Source organism: Cryptotermes secundus, unplaced genomic scaffold (assembly GCF_002891405.2).
Source record: "Cryptotermes secundus unplaced genomic scaffold, Csec_1.0 scaffold200, whole genome shotgun sequence".
Classification (NCBI taxonomy): Eukaryota; Metazoa; Arthropoda; class Insecta; order Blattodea; family Kalotermitidae; genus Cryptotermes; species Cryptotermes secundus.
Genome location: NW_019727788.1, coordinates 722,045 through 746,631, shown reverse-complemented (window position 1 = coordinate 746,631; position 24,587 = coordinate 722,045). Strand labels below are relative to the sequence as shown.

The 24,587-nt window shown below is 43.4% G+C and overlaps 1 protein-coding gene across 2 annotated transcripts in view; it reads right to left on the bottom strand.

The window, feature by feature from the left end:
• The window catches only part of LOC111864950 (dual 3',5'-cyclic-AMP and -GMP phosphodiesterase 11), a 657,492-nt gene that overhangs the window by 469,892 nt on the left and 163,013 nt on the right, over positions 1–24,587 (bottom strand). The window contains exon 1 of one of the 2 annotated variants that reach the window (XM_023852594.2): positions 7,862–8,481. The exons of the other annotated variant lie outside the window; for it this stretch is intronic. The gene's annotated coding sequence lies outside the window, so the exon portion shown is untranslated. Of the gene's footprint in view, positions 1–7,861; positions 8,482–24,587 lie in introns of those variants that run through there. 2 annotated transcript variants of the gene reach the window in all.

The following is a 24,587-nucleotide window of genomic DNA, read 5'->3' as shown; positions in this document are numbered from 1 at the left end:
TGGCAGTATGAGATTCGGTCGTACAATACAGAACAAAGTTACAATTTCAGAAAATGCAACGTTCGGTAATACTGAAAGCAATGGGGAAGAAAATAAGTTGCTAAAGTGAATAATAACAAAACTTCGTGAATTATTTTACGCTTAATTTATTCTTCTGACCTAGCCGTGTAGTTGTGAGCTGTCAAGGTACAGCTCAACACATATTCTCAGCAGCTGCTGTCATAAGGCTGACAATACAAGCACACAACACGACGTAATGAAAGTCAAGCTCACATATCTACACTAAATGATGAAGTGAACCCATCCATGGAGCATAGCCTTCTTCAAAAGCCAATAGTCACTTAGATAAAAGGTAAATTTGTCCCTGTGCTTAACTAATTAAGCACTAAACCATGAAGGTGTATGGGGGAGTGGATATAAAGATCCACATTCTCTTGACCTCGGCACTAGCTGGAGGTGAGTGGTCAGCTTAACGCCCAGGCCGTTTTACTCCCGGGGAAAGAGCCCCCGGTACCCATTGGATAGGAGGTTGGGTGGACCTCAGAGCCGGTCTGGACGATGTGGAGAAGACAATTTTTTTTTAACCAACCGGGACTCAAACTGCGAACCCTCGGTCCTGCAGCCCGTAGCTAGTCGCTATGCCGACTAAGCTATCCCAGCTATCACTTACGTGATAAAATATATTCTTCGCCTTCTATAGGAACGAATTTTCAGCCTGTAACTGGTGAAGAAGCAAACGTTAAATATTGCAAGACTGTTCCATAAATATCGGGAAATTTCTTGACTAGTTGAGAGACTATCAGCTTCTGAAGAAGGACTCCGTCTTATGAAATCAGTGTTGCACTGCCTGAATATGGCACTTAAAACTATCGAAACGTTCTGTACATTTATAAATAAAATATTGTACTCGTACCTCAGAGACTGTAAGAACATTGGCTGAATTGTTACATTACGAAACCCAGTCCATGAAAGAATGCACTATAGAAAGGACTTGGACACTTGGGCCCCACATCGGCAGGACCCGACTCCCTTCTCTCCCCTCCAATGTTAACTCTCTGCTCTAAACATTTCTTGCTGTTTCGCAGTGGCCTTGTGGCTGAACATTCCAATTCACTCGACCGAGTTCGAGTCCGACTGGTAGACCTACATATGGGACCGCCTCTGAGGAGCTACTTGAATGGAGAAGCAGCGGCTCCGGTCTAGAAAACAGAGATTAACGGCCGTGGGAATCCGTTGCGCTGACCACGCGACACCCTCTATCCGCTAAAGTTGGCATTAACTTCGCCGACAAGCGGAGGTAGCTCAGTCGGTATAGTTCGCTTGCAGACTACATGCCACGGAGTGTTTTTGTTTGTTTTAGGCCTACATATTGTGACGTATTGCGCTATGGAGGACATTCCCTCCCCCGCCAGCGGTGAGGTAACAACATCGGAGAGCTGTCGCTGCTACGGTAACAGGCAAGTCAACACTCCGCCCCCTCCCCCGCGGTGACGTAACGTGGGATGCCGCGGTTGCAATGCAGCAGTAAACAACTCCCGACAGCGTTGCCCAGCAACGCCTGTACACACGGCGACTAGGAAACAAGGAAGCGAGGCGTTTTCCCGTTGTCTGGCTGAGGGTTTATAAGAGAACCACATTGCCTAAGAAGACATCACCGGACCTGAACCCCGTGTGGAGGCGGGGTCGAATACCTCCACCGTGACCCTGCGAGTCGTAGAAGGCGACGAAAAGGGAAGTGTAAATTCTGAGACAGTAAAATATGGTCGCGAGTCCCAAGGGACTTGGACCCGAGTAAAACAGCGCTGGCAAGGGCCAACAGCATATACAAAAGACAGACCCGTACTCTCGTCAGAGAAGGCGCCCCACAGAAACAAGACCGTAACTGTCAAATGATAATAATTAATATCTGGTCATGAAGACTTACTGACTGACGGACCGTCCAGTCGCAATGTGACTTTGACTTTGACTAAGAAGACAGTTAACATGTATCAGCCGCCGAAGACAGCTGAACGCTCGAACGCGTGGTTAGAAGATTTGATGTGATAATTTGTGATACTGCCACGGGCAGCAATTGTGCGATTGTATGAGCGAATGTGCAATGAACTCGCTATATCAAATATGGCGTGAAGTTACCTGTCGCGCGTTATACACCCAACACGTGACAATATGTTTCTAGATTTCACGACAGCCAGGTAAGTTTCTTTCTGGTTTATACCGTTATTCCTTTAACCATTGTCACGTAAGTAACAATAGTTACAGAAATTATACAACGCCTTTTCGGGGATGACAAGATGATTACGTAGGGGGAAGGGACGGGAGGGCGCTAACTAACATTATTTCGAATGCTGGCAACGCGAGATATCAGCTGAAAGTCTTAATTTATAAGACTACGGTATTACTGTGTATATGACACGTATTCTAAAAGGTATGTGTTTTGATTACTCTCATCGCACAAGCAAGTTGTAAGCGTGTAAATATGTTTGCATTTCATTTAAATGATCCTTATATTGTGAAATATTTTGTGTCAATTACGTACCTTTCCTTTAATACTGGGACTCAAACACATGTGCGGGCCAGATGCCACTTTTGCACGGAGAATCACTAGTACATGTCGGTAAATTTCGATGGCATTGAACCCGAAATCCTGTGTCAAAGTGCAATACTGTCGGTACTACAGACAAACGGATCACGACCGTTAACCAGCACCCACCCTGAACCGAGCCGGTAGCATTGTCCTGCGTGTCACGTGACACACTCATTTATTTATTTATTTGACCGCGTATTTAATGCATTTATTATTTTAAGAATTCCGTTTTCTGGGATGTGGCGCCGTGTAGATCTTGTGTGAAACGACGTTTCGGAGGAACGTATCGCCACCATCTCCCTCCTCGGAGGAACGTCGGTTCGCACAAACTCTACACAGCGCCACATCCTAGAAGACGTTGTGAAAATCTCAAATCCTACATTAATTATTTGTTTGTTTAGCGACGCTATCAGTACATAGGAGGGGCACGCGGTAGCGTAGTTGGTTGAGGCACTATGCTACAAGTCGGAAAGTCGCGGGTTGGATTCCCTATGAGGTCACTGGATTTTCAACTGACCTAATCCTTCTAGTCACACTAGCGCTCTTGGGTCAACTAAGCCTCTAACAGAAACGAGTACCAGGAATCTTCCTGGGGATAAAGGCCGGCCAGAGCGTAAGGCTGACCTCACCGCCATCTGTGAGCAGATTATCTAGAATATGTGGAAGCCTGGGCTTTTCACTATCCTACGGACCTCCAAGCCCCGTTACAGGAACAGCTTCTTCAATATCTTAGATTACGGGGCTATTCCGGCCCCGACAGGCTAGAAGACGGTTATTCGATTCCTGGCACGGACGAGATTCTTCCTTCTCCACATCGTCCAGACCGGCTCTGGGGCCCAGCCATCCTCCTGTCTAATGGGTACTGTGGCTTCTCGCCAGGTGTAAAGCGGACGGGATATGAAGCTGACCACTCACCTCAATGTAGTGCCGAGGTCAAGAATTGTGGAGCTATACCTCCACTAATTATAATTAACAGTGGCGCTGGGGCAGGTTTTCTCCGAGTACTTCGGTTTCCGCTGCCAATCTTCATTCCACCAATTGCTCCACAATCACCCTCACCTATCATCTGGGGTTGGTACAATAGGCCAGAAGTGGCCGCAGTACAACGGACTTAGTCCCAACCCACTAGCAATAAAAAATTATAATTAATAAGCACAAGGACACCTTTCAATGCCTTAGATTAAACAGCTTCAAATGATATGTATGATGTTAAGTGAACAACGAATTGAAAAGGGTGTGGAAGGAAACGTTCGTGGTTAAATATTCAGGCATGCTCTACTGCCTCGAGATTTACAAGGACGGACTGAGTAAAACGACGAAAAATCTCGGGATATCCTGCGCGCGAGCCGACGTCCGATCATTCGAACAAGAAAGAGTTCGAGTGCGACTGACGCTCCACTGAGTTACGTCAGTGCCTATAAATCGCTTCTGCTCATAACGTCCTTCAAACAGCATAACAGTATTCTCAAAAGCGACTGGCCCAATTATTTAATTAGCGGTTTATGTTTTTTTTCCCCTTGGCACTACAGCACCAGTGGGCCTAGGCCTACCTCCATGAACTTCTCCGTTCACTTCGGTTTTTCTAGATCTTACACATTCGGTAGAACTCCTTGGGCGGGTGATCAGCTCTTTGCAAGGCCTCTACCTGTACAGAGACACAGAAAAACGCACCCACACAAACTAAACATCCATGCCCTGAGTGGCATTCGAACCCACGATCCCGGTTTCCAAGCGAGCGAAGACAGTACATGCCTTAGACCGCTCGGCTACCGTGACCGGCGCGGTTTAGGCGTTCAAAAGTTTTGGTAAACAGCCGAGTCGCTTGTTTAGTCCTCTAAACTGTTAAATGCCTCATTATTTATTTGTAAATGTAGTGGTCAAGTGACTGAACTACAGCTTCCAGAGTTAAGGAGTTCCAAACGTAGTCATGGTTCTCCTTGGACGCTCCACGACAGTGCCACAAACACGTGCTTCGCATCTGTTCCAATTCACACGCAGGCATGAGATTCGGCCTACTCAGTCACTCTTGCTCAGAGATATAGCTGTAATGCAACGGCCTCAAAGTGTAACTGGAGAACCTAACTTTAATGTTCTAATTTGTTTCATAATTATTCACATTATTCCCCCAAAACGCCACAGCACAATTCCAACGTTTACAATATCTGTTCGCAGAGATTTTCTGCTTCCCACTCAGGCGATGCAACAACACCTTGGATGGGGATCGGCATATATTTACTTTAAGGCATATGTACCGTCACAATACGACAGAGAAGCACTTCGAGGAACATTCCCCGAGCGGGATTCTAAACTCCGTTACAGTGTATGAACCACGCGACACCAGGTTGGTTATTCGTGTTTTACACAGATAGCATAATCGATATTGCGACTGGCTACGGGTTGGACGACCGAGGGGTTGGAGTTCGAGTCTCGGTAGGGTCAATTTTTTTTTCTTCTCCACGTCGTTCAGACCGGCTCTGGGATCCACTCAACCTCCTATCCAATGGGTACCTGGGGCTCTTTCCCCGGGGGAAAGCGGTCGGGGCGTGACGCTGACCACTCATCTCCACTTAGTGCCGAGGTCGAGAACATGTGGATCTATACATCCAATCCCCCATATGCCTTCACAGCGCAGTGCTTAATTACTTAAGCACAGGGATAACGTTACCTTTTTTATTTTCCTTGGCACTACAGCCCCAGTGGGCCTAGGCCTACCTCCATGAACTTCTCCGTTCACTTCGGTTTTTCTAGATCTTACACATTCGGTAGGACTCCTTGGGCGGGTGATCAGCTCGTCGCAAGGCCTCTACCTGTACACAAACACAGAAAAACGCACACACACAAACTAAACATCCATGCCCTGAGTGGGATTCGAACCCACGATCCCGGTTTCCAAGCGAGCGAAGACAGTACATGCCTTAGACCGCTCGGCTACTGTGACCGGCAACTTTACCTTTTACCACCTACAAATTACTGTTGACCTGCAATAAAGGTAAAGATTAAGCTGACCCTATGCCTAAGCACAAAGCAATGAAAGCTGGGGCCTATGGTGATGAGGTTATAGGAAAATGGGTCATCAGCTTCACGCTCTGCACACTTTACCCCCGAGTAAAGAAAGAAGCCGTAGTCACCATTCCGTACAGAATGTGGACCACACGAACCTCGTCAAAACTGCGTGTGAATTTTACATTTGGACATCTGGACTTCACTATCATCGTCCGTTAAATGAGAAACAGCTGACGTATTGAATCTATCCGAAAAATTTGGGCACGACCCTCTACTTCTTTCTTTACCATGCGACTTCCTGTATGATATAATTAGGGCGGAGAGAAATGTCTTGGACTGATTCATGGTTGATCTCTGAATCTTATCATAAACGTCGTTAACTTTTACAATCATTACTACACTGCTGTGCTCATCAAATTGAAGCAATTGACCTCTGCACTCCAGAATGACATATGCTCTACAAGCTACCAAATGGCTGTTACAATTTCATAATCTTGTCAGTGGTTCCTAACCTCAGTTAATGAAGATAAAGGAAGTCACGACTAGACTCTCAAACAGCCAACACATGAATGAGGAAGAAAAGGGGAAAACAGACATAAAGAAAACATGTGACGTAAAGAAGTGGGCGTTGTTAGCAAGCCCTATGGTCGAATGTCCTTTCCATGTCATCCAAAGATCTTCGTACACCAAAATATGAAGATACTCTACATTATATACAACAGATGTCAAAGAACTACACATGAAATGTTACCAAACGTATAAAATTTATATACTAATAGCACATTTTTGCATGCGTTTGGGTTCGCTTGCCTGTAGACAATCACGCAATAGAAAAAAAATCCTTAAACGTGACGTTTGAAATGCTACACAAAAACTGGCTTTTGGGTCTAGACTGCAATATCTTGCAGCTGAAAGGCATAACTTTCCTGAGAGGAGAGGAGAGGAGAAAGGCAGTAACATCCTGTCCAAAATATAACTTAGTTAAGAGCCAGTTCCATGACGGCTTTGTCGTAGGAGACATTATACCGAAAGTTTTTATTTCGATATATCGATACTGACAACAGAACCAGACAAACGTAGTCCCACCGACGTCTATTTTTTTTATTGCTACTGGGGTGGGACTAAGTCCCTTGCTACTGCGGCCACTTCTGGCCTATTGTACCATCCCCAGATGATAGGTGAGGGTGATTGTGGAGCAATTGGTGGAATGAAGATTGGCAGGGGAAACCGAAGTATTTAGAGAAAACCTGCCCCAGCGCCACTTTGTCCACCACAAATCCAACTTGACCAGACCCGGTATCGATCCCGGGCCGCCAAGTGGGAAGCCAGCGACTAACCGCTTGAGCTATGGCGCGGTCCCCACCGCCGTCTAACTTCCTTTATCTCTGAATTCCCAAAACTTATCCTAGTTCATCTCTGCTAAAATGAGCAAATTCTTTATGGTTCAAATATAATTCTGCTCTCGTCTGTATCGCATGTTAAATATTAAACCAGATAACTTTGTATAACACTCATAATTACCGGGTTTTTGGTTTTTTTTCCTAAAAACTAGAAAACACGACGGACACAGACCCAGTTCCCGAAACGTTGTTTTCTAGTTTCTAGAATACCGGACGGTGGGAAATGTCCAAAAGCCCAGTAATTCTGATAACTTTCTTATTTATTTAATACACATTATCCAATTCTGCGTTTTATTCACTTATAAAATATCACCTCTTGTAGCCCGTTTATTCGTTTGATACACGATACATTAGCATACACTGTTCTTTCATCTGATAAACATCATTCCACTTTATATTTTGTCACTGACTTTCGAACCAACTCGTGAGGCCAGGTGGGAATATTCTGTTTGCCAATTTCTCAAGTGGCATGAGTAACCACGTGGCTTGGACAACGATATGTCGGAGAAACATATTACATCCATCTTCTACCCTGAAGATGGAACTACACCGGACGAAGGTGGGGTAGGGATAACGTTCTACGTTTGTAATGATAACTTTCCTACACCGGCTATCCTTAAGTTCTATCCTTAAGTTCTTCGTGATTTTACTTTGTTCGTCCAGGCAAATCCAGGAGGATGCCTAGACCCTAACCCCCTTCCAAATCCTTTCAAATCCATCATTCACTATTCACCATATCATCTGACACTATGTAGCCTGAAATATTGACCGGGTCGTAAAATAAACCAAAAACACAATAGTCCACTGTGTGAGTTCCATTCGATATGACAATAATTTCAGACTGAAATGTAGGGCGAACAATAGATGTACTCACATGCTTATCTGCTCCATTCCAGAAGGACGTCTTTATGTCCAAATGAGAAATGACGATGTCCCAAACGCTGTGTACAAGATTCAGCCCACCAAGTGTATAATCACAGCTCAGTCACATAAACAAAAACGCAGACAAACCAACTTCAGAAACATGAGGTAACATACTTCCAGAAACGTGAGTTGTACGCTTGGCGCTGTGTAAGCAGAAATTCGGCACATTCGCACTCTGTCAAACAACTGAATTCGAAATGTTGCCACATCACTGACACCTCACAAAAGGAATACCGCACTGCAGTTATAACAATCGGTGAATTAAAAACAACAAAGGTGTAGTCTTATTTCCTACAGTACAATAACTTCTGTTGTCTGTTATTCTGATGGAAGCAGAGTGGGCGTGTAGTAGTTATGAAAGGTAACGCACTTCCAGACTCTGGGCGAAGCAGTATTAATCTCGTAATTCTCGTAGCAGTAAAACTAAATAAACAGAAACGCACGTGTTAATCTTGAAACTACTTTCGTAACAAAAAAATGTTAGATATGTGTGAAGGTGCTATCTGCGCCGGTGAGTGACGTTGCGTGCACCTACTACCACTAACGACCACACATCAGCGGAAAGACTGGTGCCAAGGAGCAGGCCTCTTGCCCGTCCAGCACGCGGCAGACATATGTAACGACTCACGCCACGCTGCCCGCATGATCTAGAACTTCCCAATAAACTCAGAGCATTTTACATGCGTCTGCTATTGACGGCGAAAACAATACCCCTGTCCTCCACGAATCTTGTCGTCATTCGACCTTGCAAGTCTCTAAAGCAAATTAAACATTCAGGTTGCATTGAACAGCAGAAAGCACGTGACATCTTTCGGGGCCGATTTTTCTTGTAGCTCGAGCAAACGAAAAAAATAGGATGAGTGATAGACCAAAGGCCAAAGATACAGAAGTGCCTATTTAATTATCTTGCATTTTTATTAAGAAGCCAACTGCACAAGTGCCCTTTAATATTAACCTGGCCTTTATTTTTTTTCTTTTCCTGCCCACGTCAGGCAAGGGGAAAATAAAACATGTCTATAAACATTTTGGAGGCAATTCTGCACTCACTTTCTGGCACGCGGCCATGCGCATTGTCTCTGCGCATTAGAGCTAGTGCAAGATGGCGTCAGGTATTGTCAATCCTAGTGCAGAACAGCGCTGTATCATCAAATTCCTAGCGAATGAGAAAGTGAAACCTGCTGAAAGTCTTCTTAGAATAAATGCACAGTAGTAGGGAAGTGACCGTGTCATGTGAAAGTGTCTTATGAGTGGCATAATAAGCTTTCTGAAGGCCATAAAGAAGTTAAAAACACAGATGTCTGCCAGAAAAATCACGGAAAGTGTGTTTTGTGATTCAAAAAGAGTGATTCGTGTTGATTTTCTTCCACGTGGTGTAACAGTTAATGCGCAGTATTACAACAGCAAGCTTTGCAGTAATGTGCACCAAGCGATATGGAAGAAAATATCTGGGAAACTGCCAAAGAAAATCATCCGATTACAAGACAACGCTTGTCCACATGCGGAAAATTTGTCGCAAGCGACATTGGCATAAATGAACTGGGAAATCATAACCCCATCCTCCTTACAGCCCTAACTAAGCACCAGTGATTTTCATTTGTTTGGATCAATGAAAGCGTACTTATGGGAACAGAAATTTCAGACTGATGATGAACTTAAACACAGCGTCCTGAACTGGCTACGCAGCCAGCGTGAGTAATTTGCCAGGAAGATGGAAATAATACGTTGGCTTAGAGAGAATTTCTTGAAAAGGAGGAAGAACTTGGCGATTCTGACATATACATTTTTTTTTTTGTAAAAAAACGAGGTCAAGGTCAGCTCTGAATCATCTTCGTATGATGATGAAACCTGAATTGAGAGTACAACAGTTTATTGTTCTTTCTTCCTTCCTTCCTTCCTTCCTTCCTTCCTTGAAGTTTTAGCTACGTACTACATCATCTTGTGGAAGTGAAAAGCAAAGCAACCACATCCGGGGCGAAGAACAACAACAAAAGTGCAAAGACAACAAACGAAATACAACTAAGACAATTTGCAATCCAACGTGATACCTGCATAAGACTGCTCCACTCCACATTTCCAGTTGACCATTCAACGTCATGTAACTAACGGCGTTGGAATATAGTTAATTTTGTGGGTTATATTTAGAGATTAGCAGTAACTAGGCTACACAGCATTAAATAGTAGGATGATTGATAAATGATGAATTGTAAGGAATTTGGAAGGAAGCTGTCATGACCTCATCGAGGAACGTTCTATCACTTGCCTGGAGGAGGCTGACGAAAACCACGAGAAACCTCAATCAGAACACACGATTTCCCGGCACCTCCCAAATACAAGTCGAAGTACTATCGCCAAGAGGACACGGTCAATAGTATTTTTGTTAAACAATCAAGAGCCATCTCGTGTCCGCATTGAAAATGGTTTTGATTAGTATAGTCTCTTTATGAAACGATGTCTAGGGACAGACAGACGTTATGTGCTCCTGCTTTCGCATTTATCTGCTATGACGAACATATCACGCGTGCCAAAACAGCACGTGAGATGAATCTGATACGCGTGGCATTAATGACAGAGACAAACACAGCCGTCACATGACTTACTGCGTATGTTCATAAGTTTGTCCTTCTCCAGTACACCACTTGCATCCAACAGCCATTCACAACATCTTGCGCTTCGCTGTCAACTATGAATTTTATAAAATGAGATTCGAAGATTAGCACAATGTTTATTATAGCTTGTTTCCTCATTCATAAATATTAGAAATTAATTATATGGGCAAAGGAATAAAAATTCAAACAGAGAGAAGAAAGGAGACGACATGAATACATTATTAAAACTATGTGGGAATCACATTCAGTTAGCTCAGGGCTTTTGAATTAACAGGAATAACATTTCATATTCCATGACACAACCCTAAAGGTTCGGCCACACAGAGCGCTACACTATGTTCGCTACGTACGCTACGTACGCTGTGTACACTCTGCGACGCAGCTAACATAGGGAACATAGCGTACGTAGCGTACGGAAGTCTGTGTGGCCAGTCACATTGGCAATAAAGGGAGATATTTTTCTGTTCGTATAGCGAACATGGCGTACGTAGCGTGCGTCGCGTACGTAGCGCTCTATGTGGCCGAACCTTAAGGAGTCGGGATAGCTCAATCGGTATAGCGACTAGCTACGGGCTGGACGATTGAGGGGTCGGAGTTCGAGTCCCATAAGGTTAAGAACTTTCTGCCTTCCATGTCGTCCAGACCGGCTCTGGGGTCCACCCAACCTCCTATAGAATGGGTACCGGGGGCTCTTTCCCAGGGGTAAAACGGTCGGGGTGCGAAGCTGACCACTCACCTCCAGCAGTTTCCGAGGTCAAGAAAATGTCGATCTATATATCCACTCCCCCATAAGCCTTCATGGCGTAGTGCTTAATTAGTTATTTACAGGGACAGCTTTACATTTTATAACACCACTTTAATACAGAAGGTACTCTGTTCGAATCTCGGAAGATGAAACAACAAAACCAATCCGCTGTGTAAGAAAGGACTGCTATCTTTCCATTTGTGAAAACGTAATGGCCACAAATACCTTCTAATGCAAATTCATTTGAGAGAGAATAGAAACCAGATTATACGAGTAATTTGGGCACTGTCGTCTGCTCTTACCCCTGATTGGCACTCAGGGCAGTGTACGTATCCCTCAGGCTCTGTACCTTTGTTTCTTTCGTTCTTTCCATTGAGAACGCTTTCTCCGCAACACAGGTTGTAGGCCAGAAATGGATGACTGCGGCAGAGGAACTGAGGAAGGTGCGAAGTAAAACGAAATTGAGTAATATCGAGGGACAGTCAGGGCTAGTTTTCCTGTAGACGCTGGGACACAAATCGAATACAAGACCTCCTGAATGTTGATCACTCAATTGCGATGCCAGTATTTGAAAGTGGAGGGCTCTAAGGACGAATCCGAAGAGAGTACAACATTATCTTGAATCATGTTTTTGTTCTTTTGCTGGTCATTCGAAGTTTGAATACTTTAAAATTGGCCTCGATCGCTTCTTCCCGCGTCTCTCAGACTGAAATATTCACGATTATCATCAATCATCATTCATTGCTACGTAAGTTACGCAACTGACAAAAGTGACCTGAAATAAGACAAGCAGGACGTATGAGACATGAAGTGCTCACGGCCGTCTAAGATGAGACACCGTGCAGTCTGATAAATGGGTGTTCATATATCCGAAGAACCTCGACTTAACACGCTGGTCCTGAGACAAAGCTCTAAACCTTTAGTCGGGAGGTGCCCGGTTTGAAATTCGACCGGGATACCAGCTATCTTGAATGGAGATTTTCGTGGCTTTCCTCAGTCCCTCCAGGCGAATGCCGGGATAGTAACTCAATTAGGCCACGATCGCTTCCTTCCGAATCCTTTCATTCACTGTCATCCTACCATCCGATGCTATATACTCACGATCGGCCTTCGCCAGCACAGTCATTCTTGGCTTAAGCTCTCGTCAAAATCTATGATCAGCTTTTTTTGCTTTCTCCTAGACATGTATGTGTTTAGATGTGAAGCCTACTCTTCGACGAGGGAAGGGGTCGGTATTTCTGTATTAGACTCTGCGTTTCTTGCGCTGCTGAGTATTCCTTTCCGGGTAAATTGCTGCTGGCCCAGTCGTTCTTGATTCCGGTCTCAACACTCTGGAAGCTGAAAGCGTCGTTAAACGGCCTATGAAAGAAAGCAACCTCGGTCATGGCTGCGATATAGCTCAGAGGGTTAGTCGCCGGCTTTCCAGCGCGGCGGCCCGGGTTTGAACCCAGGAGGTCATGTGGGACTTGTGGTGGATAAAGTGGCACTGGGGCAGTTTTCTTCCGAATACTTTGGTTGCCCCTGCCGATTCTCATTCTACCGACTGCTCCACACTAATCATCTATCGTTCAGGGCCAGTTAGAGGCCGACGTACCAAGTGGACTCAGTCTCTCCGCACCGCAAGAAAGTAAAAAAAAAAAAAAGCCTCAGCCACAAAGATGTAGGCAGCACATTCTTTCCATGCGTTATCTACCATACTACACGGCGTCACAGTAAAAAAAAAGTAATTCTGGGACAGTTTCCGTTTCGGAAAATACGGCTCAAAATACAGAAAAGGGTTTTACTCATGGGACTGCCATTTTCTTTGGTATACGAGTGGCTAGGAACAGTACGGTGACGAAACCCCGTTGTTTAAACCTCGACTGACTGTACGTACACAATGAATGAGATGTTACATATAGCTACAGCATAATATACGAGTAAAATTGGCAAAGCAACCGTCTATCCGTCAGCACCTATGAAAAATTCATTGCACAGGAGTCACAGCTAAAAGTGTTCAGAGAGAAATGGGTTGAAACAATTCGTCTTACCATCCGAGATAACTCATTCGTCATTGTCGGAAACAGCCTCGAAGCAGGAATAGAAAAAGTCACGGTTCTGTTGAATTCCATTGGTAACTCAGGATTTCTTTTGAACAAATGTGGCCTTGCACAGACAATTTTCTATGCTTCATTCTGGACCTACAGTAAATTTGCTGACGATATTCCAGGGTGACAAAGTCCGTAACAACAATTCTCTCTTCACTTGAGAGTGTCTCTCGTCTCTTTGTATGCGGAAATCCATCTAAATAAAGTTGTCATTTGTTAGTGTTTAGGGACTAGACACGGGGTTTGGACTCCAGTACCGTGCACATCTGGATTTACATGAATTAGGATTGCTTGTGCCTGTGTGCTGCGCAATTTACTTATATAGTCATACAAGTAAGGAATTTTGAAAGCCACGTGCAATTCGCGGACTAGTGTGCCCCTGTCAAGATTTCCAGTAGCGCCGAGTACTCTCTTCTGCAGGCGCTGCAGTTTCAAAGGGTCAGCGTCCTCCGCGTACTCACAGGTGGGACAGGCATAAGTCATCACTGACGTAATCACAGTTTTGTAAACTGTAAGTTTAATATTTGTAATTAAACGCCTATTTTTGAATAGAGACTAGGTCCTTATCTACGTTCCATCTATTTGTCCAGTTGGTCCTCGGTATAGACCGCATATAAAACACAGCGTCGTCTACTGTTGCGTCAGTATACTATATTGCAGCAGAAATGTGTTCACCGCGCAGCCGTCAGTTTATACTGCCCGAGCGCATACCCTCCATTAAGAAGGTGGCGATTTTTCAGGTTTACAACTCACATAATAACAATTCTCTCTTCATTTCAAGATGTTCATCCCTTAACTCTTTGCAAGGGGAAGACCATCTTCAAAAGTTGGCTCCTACCTCCTAAATACACACCGTACCTCCATTATAAATATCAACTGCTTGACTCTACTCGTAACCAGAGAAATACCATTGCTTGTTCTTAGAACCAGACAAACATCACAAATTCTGCGACGAAATATCTTTCTATCTCCATCTAGTGTAGAGTTAAAGAGGGGTGGAGCTATACCTCCACTCCCCCAAACGTCTTCATGGCGTGGTGCTTAATTAAATAAGCACAGGGACAACTTTACCTTTAACGTTAAAGCATAGTTACAACTACCTTATGGCCGATTCCATAAATTGTGCGTATGTGTGGGATTTGAGGTTCCCACAGCAGTGGTTATGAAGAGTTACACCTTCTGGGATATAGCGCTGTGTAGGAATTGAGGTTCCCACAGCAGTGGTTATGAAGAGTTACACCTTCTGTGATATAGGGCTGTGTGGGATTTGAGGTTCTCACAGCGGTGGTTATGAAGAGTTACACCTTCTGGGATATAGCGCTGTGTAGGATTTGAGGTTCCCACAGCAGTGGTTATGAAGAGTTACATCTTCTGGGATATAGCGCTGTGTAGGATTTGAGGTTCCCACAGCGGTGGTTATGAAGAGTTACATCTTCTGGTATATAGTGCTGTGTAGGATTTGAGGTTACCACAGCAGTGGTTATGAAGAGTTACATCTTCTGGTATATAGTGCTGTGTAGGATTTGAGGTTCCCACAGCAGTGGTTATGAAGAGTTACATCTTCTGGGATATAACATCATGTAGTCTGTTGAAAAGTCAACCGATGTTTCGAAGGAACATGCTGACTCAATCTTCAGGGTCGAAGGTTAAGCAAGCAAGAGACATGAGTGTTACCTGCTTCATGCTGGTACCTTGTTTGGCTTATTCTTCGACCATGAGGATGGAGGCGACATGACCCTCCGAATATGCACTTGACTTTCAAAGGACTGCAGGACATTAAATCCCAGAAGACAGACTCAAACATCTCGTTCTTTTATTACGGATTCGCTAAGAAGCAAAGAGACGTAGGAATGCAGTGAAAAGACAGAGGTCAGCTAACTGAAACATGTTACAAAGTTTCGTGTTCTGCACAACTGAACAAAATTGCCTTTCAAGTATTGTAAGAATTTGAAATTCAAATTCTTGAAGCAATGCAGACGAGACTGTGACGTTTTCTTTTTGTTATCTTCTCTCATTTATGAAAGAAAACAAACTGAGAAACGAGATGATACTACCGATAGCGAGGCTTAGGATGCTGAAGTTGGCAGGTTCGTATCCTGTTTAGGGCACAAATAACTGTATGCGCTTGTGTTGACTATCATGCCATACGTCATAAACCGTCCTCCTGCTCTGTGGGTTCCGCCACGCGCATAAAATATCGCTTACGGAAGGATCGTCAGAAGCGACTTCAATAATTAAACGAACACGGAAAATTCTGCAGGAGAAAACTCACATCCATTAAGATCAATTTTAATACTATCCTCACACCTACATCCCGTCCCTTCTGGCGACTACAATTGTATACCTATTTCCCATTTTTCCCACGCGTTATACGTGCCGCGCTCATTCGCTTCGGCGGGTTCAATATTTCGTGTACATATAAACTACGATATGCAAAAGTGTAATCTTGCCTCTAGTTTTGTATGAGAGTGAAACTGAACACAAACTAAGGGTGTTTGAGAACAGGGTGCTGAGGAGAATATTTGGACCTAAGAGGAATGAATTCATAGGAGGCTGGATAAAACTACATATAAGGAACTTTGTAACTTCTACTCCATAATTACAATAGTCAAGTGAAGACGGATGAAATGGGCAGGGCATGTAGCAAGGACGGGAGATGAGAGGAGAGAAGGGCATACAGGATTTGGATAGGAAACATGAAGGAACGAGGGCATTATGAATGCCTATATGTATATGAGAGGATAATATTAAAATGGATCTTAGAGAGTCAGGGTGGGGGTTTGGACTGGACTGACCTGGTTCAGGATAGAGAACAGTAGCGGGCTCTTGTGAACACTGTAATGTACCTCTGGGTTCCATTAAATGCTGAGAATTTGAATGGATGAGCAACTGTCTGCTTCTCAAGAAGTATTCTCTTCCATGGATTTAGTTAGTTAGTTAGTTAGTTAGTATAAGCTACGAATATCCTAGGTTTGCAGTGTTCTGCTGTATTGGCAGTGGTGCTGGTGGTGGTGGTGGTGGTGGTGGTGGTAGTAGTAGTAGTAGTAGTAGTAGTAGTAGTAGTAGTAGCAGTAGCAGTAGCAGTAGCAGAAGCATCAGCAGTAAGAGCTGCAGTAGTAACAAACACCAGTAATAACAACATTTAATTTCTCAAAGAATACTTTAATACGTATCGCGTCTTCCCCACATCCGCGACCTGAGGACTTCGCGACGTTTCGGGAGATGGCTCTACCCTCGTCTTCAGGTGATTGGTTATCATTATACTAACAAGTTTATGCTATTCTTTACTCTTAGATGCGACGGTAAGACCCGAAAGCTAACCTCGAAACCGCTGAATGACTGTTCTTACAACTGTGCTTATGTTGTACATACCGTACGGAATTTCCGGTTACGCTTCACTGACTGATGAAGACAAACCGCCTCGATTTTGTTAGTTAACTGTTTGCAGTTTCGGGGGCACGCGGTAGGGTAGTTGGTTGAGGTACTTTGCTACAAGCCGGAAGGTCGTGGTTTCGATACCCGATGAGGTCACTGGATTTTTCAATTCAGCTAATCCTTCCAGCAGCTCACCAGCCCTGAGCTAGACTCAACCTCTAATAGAACTGAGTACCAGGAACCTTCCTTGGTGTAAAGGACAGCGGGTGCGTAAGACTGACAAACTCACCGCCGTCTGTGAACCGATTGTCTAGAGAAAATATGGGAGCCTCGATGTCTCACAAACCTATGGTCCTGTTACAGGGAGAGCTTTACACGTTTTTAATATTTATAGTTTTTTATTGCTAGTGTGGTGGGACTAAGTCCCATGTACCGCGGCCACTTCTGGCCTATTGTACCAGCCCCAGATGATAGGTGAGGGTGACTCTGTAGCAACTGGTGGAATGAAGATTGGCAGGGGAAACCGAAGTACTCGGAGGAAACTTGCCCCAGCGGCACTTTGTCCACCACAAATCCCACTTGACCATACCCGGGATCGAATCCGGGCCGCCGTGGTGGGAGGCCAGCGACTAACCGCTTGAGCTATGGCGCGGCCTCATAGTTTATTTAATGACGCTGTCAATATGTCAGACTATACTGTATCGAAATGTAAGATTATTAGTGACTAAAGAAATGGAAAGACAGTGGAGGGAAGCGGTCGTGGTCTGATCTTATGTCTTATTTAAGACTGTCTAGAGGCACTAAAGAAAATCATGCAAACCAGAGCCAGGATAGCCCATGTGCCGTCCAAGTTTCGAATCGAGCTTTCCCAAACAAAAGCAAGACTATGCACATAGCTACAACGAAAATACACGAAAATCGTACGCGGCAGAAAACATAAAAGAACGCATATTTGATCTAGGATTTAGTTTGTTTTTAAAAGCTAAAAAAACTTAGATTTTTACACTTTGCGATTTATGCTCAGCGAAGCGATACAGTGCAGTGTAACAGTTTGATGACACACATGCCTGGTGACGGCCCGATACGTCCGAAACACGTAAAATACAGAGTGACCCTAAAATCAGTTAACCTAAAACATTCTTATTAAGAGGAATGTTGAGATTTAAACCTGCTAGTCAATTTGCAGGACGGTGTCACAGGGTTGTGAGTTGTGCACTGAACCTGAAGGACCTCATTTCGAACAACTTTTATAAATTCCGTAAGTAATAAAGAAATTTCTAACATATTTTAGTGCACATTTTACTAACCAATTAACTGATTTTGGGCCACTATGTGTATATGAAACACAGATTATGTGGTGTTTAACCAATAATCTGGAAAAAATTATTTTACAAGGCTGTATGATACATATATCAAATTGGAAACGTTACCACACTAGCCAATTGGCTCGGTGACTTTCAATGATAGCCTCCCTTCAGCAACAGACAACGACCAATACATGTCGGTACAGAAATAAAATTAACCTTGACAACAAGCAGCTTGGCAGTATTAAGAAGCTGGACACCCAACTGCATCACAGGCCATGCAAATTGCCCTTTAGCCATCAAGCTTACAGATTACTCAGGGGAAGTGTAGCACGAGATGTGTTCTGAATGTGAAATGGAACACAGAAATAGTGTCGGCCAATGCCGCAGCTTTAATTAGGCAGGTCTGTTTGCAACCCTGAAATAACTGCTATAAAAGCAAGCAGCTACTGAACGGGATTTCGCATTCTTCAGCATCTTGTCTGGAGGGGCAGCCAGTTGCCGGTCGGAAATAAAATTGTATTGCGCCACGCCACCTGGTTCATGCAGACAGGCTGAGTTTACTGTGTCGCCATCTTTCGCCATCTCAGCATGTAACTGTGTTCCGCAGGCCGCAGACTGATCCCAAAACGTGAAGTGGCAACTGTTTCTGTTATATCCTATTTTTACTGACAATTCCGAATTTTTATTTCCTATTAAATGTTCTGTATGTTTATTCGATTATGTATAATTGTATTACATACTTAGAATTATGGCTTCATTTAACTCCTTTTCAACTATCATCATGGCAAGTTTGTATTCAAAATTGATTCTGGATCAAGATCAATTCAAGTATTTGCAACGAATTACTTTTTAAAATATATTTTTGTTGACGAACTGCGGTAGAAGTGAATCTTTAAGAAGTCTTAATCTCTGGATTAGACGGAGGTTATGGTGAATTTTGCACTCCCACTGCATTACCCTGGGAAAGGGCCCCGCATCCATTCGATTAAACACTGGCTCTTTAATGGGTTATGATACTAAGAACTTTCAATGCCTCTTAAAAATATTTTTATATAATCTCCACAGAAACTATCCCTCCATACTAAAGTGCGGCTATATTTGAAAAGAACCATTTAAAACTTAGCCAACACTGACACAGTTGAAACTTCAGTTATCTCTGACTTGAGAGGCAAGGCTGAAGATCAGTGCTCCGAATTGGTTTCTACGCAACCGACAATACGCGACTCTGAAATCACTGACGAAGGAATGGAGCATAGGAAATTCAACAGAATCAAGGAGTTACTAACACCTAAACATTCTGAGTGTTACATTTCAGTCTCATAAATAAATATAGCAACAGAAAGCAACCTTTGCCAGTTCGAAGCCGCTTTCATTATTCATGCTATAAGCACAGGCTTCTGTGGCGAATAAATTAAGAAGAGTGGTTTGCAAAAGCTAGTGCTTGCAACTTCTCATAAAGTATGCTCTAAGTAAACTCTTGAAAGTGCAAATGCGTGGGTCCACGTGCCAGGCGTCTGAGCTAGGAAGCTGGGTATCTATGTCAGCCAAGGAGAAAACATGATAACTTCATGCAGTACGAGTCAGGGGCAACGGGGCCCCCAATTCAAGGAGGCCCCCACGTCAATCATCCTAAAATACCGAAAAATAAGCTTATATTTATGAAATTATTTGTACTTACAAGGGTGAGTCGGTATAGCGACTGGCTATAGGCTGGACGACCGAAGGAATCAAGAGTTCGAGTCCTGGTAGGGTCAAGAATTTTCTCTTCTCCATATGGTCCAGACCGGCTCTGGGGCCCATCCAGCGTCCTATCCAGTGGATAACTGGGGTATATTTCTCCGGAAGTAAAGCGGCAGGGGCGTGAAGCTAACCAATAATTTCTAACCAGTGCCGAGGTCGAGAAAATGCATCGACTCCCCCACACACCTTCACGGCGTAGTGCTTAATTAGTGAAACACAGGGACAAATTTACCTCTTGTAAGAGGAATGTTTCGCCATTTGTTGTGTTTCATATTGCAGAAGTTTTAGCTTGGGTGTGAGGAGGACTGAGCATCGAAATCTATAATAATTTATGACATAAACTGCCAAAAAATTTAGCCAACCGGATCTGGTGATAGTGCTACTCTAACGGAAGGCTATTTGAAACTTTCATGAGGATGAGAGGACGTAAGGGGAAAGCAGAACTTACATAGCTATGTCAGTGAGTATATCATTTAAAGTGTTAAGGGCATATCAAGTTGCATGCAAATCAGTTGATTTATTCAAAAGTTATTAATAAGATATATCCACGGACGTAATCATGCATTTCCTTATCAAACTACGCTTATACTGACAAACAAGAGATAGAACCAAATCAGTATTGTCAAATTTTTAAGTTCAGTGCCATAGTACTGACGTTCAGTAGCAACGTGGCTTCAGGCCAATCTAAAGTAGGGTCTAAATCACGCTTAGAGAAAGACGATAGCCGAACGGTCGATTTCCTTCTATTTAACGCAGACGTTCTGCGCCATTTAGTTCTACGTGCCTGAATACGCATGTAGAATACCTCTACAGCAGTGGTTCTCAACATTTATCAGACCGCGTCCCGGTAAATTATTTTTTTTTTGTAAGACGAGGGCCCGGCGGTTGAGAAACACTGCCCTACAGCACAGGACGCTAAAGCCTGGAACTTGCTGCACGGTTGAGGGGAATATGAAGAGATGTCAAAGCTGAACTGTCTTCGCCATTTGTGGGCCACTTGGTAGCTAATAGTGTGCACCGGCAAACATGCAATTACTGGGCCCCATGTCGAATAACGACTAACTCAACTGCGAACATACACCGTTTATCCTTCGCCCAAGGTTTCTAAAGGTCGCGAGAAGACACCCACTTGGTCCTCCCGCTTCACAGTACCTCGGGGTATATCTTCATCTGCGTGCAAAATGGGAATATTTACTGGCTCTAATCAAATACTCAGGATCTTCAACAGGATTTGTAGTGACGTTTGACTCTAATAGGAATTTCGGCGAAATTGAATCCCACCGTTTGCTAATGAAAGGGAATACTATGGTAAGACGGTTTATTATTATCAATGGTATCATCGTCGTCATGGTCACCACCACCACCACCGCTATTTTAATTACTTTCGTCATTTGTGCCGTACATTCTGTGTTTCGTCTGTTTAGTTCTTGCCTATTCGTAATGTTGTAGTTTAGCGTCCTGTTGCACTGACGTGAATGAACCACACGCAAGTTTTAATTAAGACACATAAGATAAATAATCTTAACAAGTTTTAGTGAGTGTAAATTTGTTATAGTTGACAAATACGCACTTTTTAAATACTTTTTAAATGGTGTTGTGAAGACATATGAGGGCAAGCAATGCAATAGATTAAAACATGGCGTGAAGTAACAGGTGAAATTGAGTGCACTACAAAACGGCCACTGTACTACACATATCTTGCCTATTACTGATTTATTCTCTCAACAACTTTAATAAGTTAACTGAATAGTAATAATAGTCATAAAAATCATAAAAAGGTAAAGCTATCCCTGTAACAGGCCGTGAAAGCCCATAGGGTTGTGAGACGTCGAGGCTCCCACATTTTCTCTAGACATTCGGTTCACAGATGGAGGTGAGTTTGTCAGCCTTATGCACTGGCCAACTTTTACGCCCCAGGAAGATTCCTGGTACTCATTTCTGTTACAGGCTGAGTTGACCCCAGGGTCATAGTGCGGCTGGAAGGATTAGGTAAATTGAAAACTGCAATGACCTCATCGGGAATCGAACCCGCGACCTTCAGGCTTGTACAATAGTGCCTCAACCAACTACGCTACCGCGTGCCACTGTTTTATCAAGCATAATAATGTCACGTGTTGGGTGTGAAACGCGACAAATAACCTCACGCTTTCTTGGATCTAGCGAATTTACTCCACATTCGCTCTTACACTCACACAATTTACAGTTACACCACTACTGCCATCTGCAGTATCACACTTACTTCTCCTGTAGTCATTTCCATTCACTCGATAACAATGGACTTCAACTCACTCCGGCGAATGCTAGACTGCAACTGACTGGTTACTCCAAGTCCAAGTCACATTGCGGCTGACGGTCGGTCGGTCAGTCAGTAAGTCTTGGTGTCGAGACCCATCTGGGGCTCATGACCAGATATTTATTACTGTTTGGCATTTACGGTCTTGTTTTTGTAGGGCGCCCTCTCTGACAAGCGGATGGGTCTGCCTTTTGTATATGATGCTGGCCCTTGCCAGTGCAATCTTCNGACGGCCATTACCAGGAAAACAACCGCTTAATGTCAGAGTCGCTGGCGTTTCTGTACGTTGTGACGTGTATGAGATGTGACTCCCATAATACATATGGAACGTTCAGAAGTGAACTGCAATAGCAACTGTTAACACTGGCCGGAACTGGAAGCTGCGAAGGCTTCAATATATGTCCTTTTTATTATTTTTATTGGGGTAAGACAAGAGTCCACTTGATACTGCGACAAATACTGGCCTATTGTACCAGCACCAGATGATAGATGAGGGTGAGTGGGGAGCAATTGGTGGAATGAATAATGGCAGGGGAAACCGAAGTCCTCAGAGAAAACATTTTTCAGCTTCAATTTGGTCACCACAAATCCCATATGACTTAACCTGGGCTCGAACCCGGAACGCCGCGGTGGGAAGGCAACTACTAACTAGCTATGGCACGATACCAAGGTAACAAGTAACCTACATAGTTAATGTTTAAAGCTGACGTCAAGGAATCATGTTACATATAGAACAAGATAAATAAGTGATCTTTGGCCACGTATCTGAAATCGCGACTAGTTAGGAGTTTCAGCTATATCGTATCTGGTGAAAATTTTAAATGGTGTTGGTCTAAAATAACCATAATTTCATATGAGATTATACAGTGCGTACAATCAAGTGCGCGCCGCGGCTGCAATTTGCCGTGAGTCATACCACCGCAGAACGGATGCAGTCGCGGGGAGGAGTTGCAACACTCCCCGCGACTGCATCCGTTCTGCGGTGGTATGACTCACGGCAAATTGCAGCCGCGGCGCGCACTTGATTGTACGCACTGTATAAACATATTCAGAAAAGTTTAATATCTTATCCCTAGTACAGAGTCAGTCTCCTATCAAACAACCCTCTATCAAAGATAAAGGGACCAGAGCGTGAAGCCGACCACACACCTCCGTCAGGACAGAGATTAATATTACGTGCACATTCACAACCACTCCGCCCTATTTCATGGTTTAACTTTCCTTTTGCCTTTGTTCATTCCATTCCCTAAAAAATAGCCTATTTATTGAGGCTGGACGTTATATTAAGTAAGCTAAGTAACTTGAGACTTTCTTGATTTATTGTCCGATTATCTAAAGATTCCATTTTAAATAAACATGTCATATAGCGTTGAATGAAATGGAAAGATAATCATGAATGATGGATCGGTAAGGATATAAAAACAGATAGTCTAGGCAGATTTAAATTATTCTTGCAGCATTTCTCCAGACGGAAAGAAAACGTAAAAAAAATTATCAGGATAAAGGATACTCCTGCAGAGATTTAAAACTGGTATATCTCGAAATTTAGAGCTTTGCCAGGTGTACGTTCCTGATAATACAATGCATTATTCCTGTCAATTTTGTTTAATTTTATAACATAATAATAATAATAATAATAATAATATAATTTGATTCAATTCTTATTCATTTACGTGCAAACTTAACAACCCGGAGGCCAATTATAAAGTTAGTACAACTAAAAACAAAGAAACAACAAAGAACTTGCAAACAAAATATAAAATAAAGCTGTTTATGTGATAATTCAATTCGTGTTTATTTACGTGCAAAATTTACAGCACAGACGCCAATTGCAAAGTTAGCACGAGTGCATAGAAATACACAAAAATAATTAAAGAACAAAATACAATACACAATGGTCTATATACTTACTTATTTACTCATGGAGCTGAGCCCTTCTTGAGGAGCTGCCAGTTCTGTAGCTGCTCAAGAATTTCCCAGCATTTTATGGAACCCGAAGGTTCATCACCGTGTTCACAAGGGCCCTCCACTGGTCCCTATCCTGAGCCAGATCTATCCGATCCATACCATCCCATCCTATCTCTCTAAGATAGCACCCATCCACCTACGCCTTGGTCTTCCTTGTGGTCTTTTTCCTTCTCGCTTTCCCATCAATATCCTATACGCATTCCTCGTCTCTCCCATTCGTGCTACATGACCTGTCCACATTATCCTACTTGACTTGATCATTCTAATTATACTTGGAGAAGAGTACAAGTTATGAAGCTCCTCATGCAGTTTTCTCCAACCTCCTGTCACTTCATCTCTCTTAGGTCCAAATATTCCCAACACCCTCTTCTCAGACACCCTCAGCCTATGTTCCTCCCTTAATGTCAGAGACAAAGTTTCACACCCATACACAACCACAGGCAAAATTATAGTTTTGTATATTCTAATTTTTATGTTTTTGGACAAAAGACAAAAGGTTCTGGACTGAATGATAGCAAGCATTACCCGAGTTCAATCGCCTCTTAATTTCCTCCT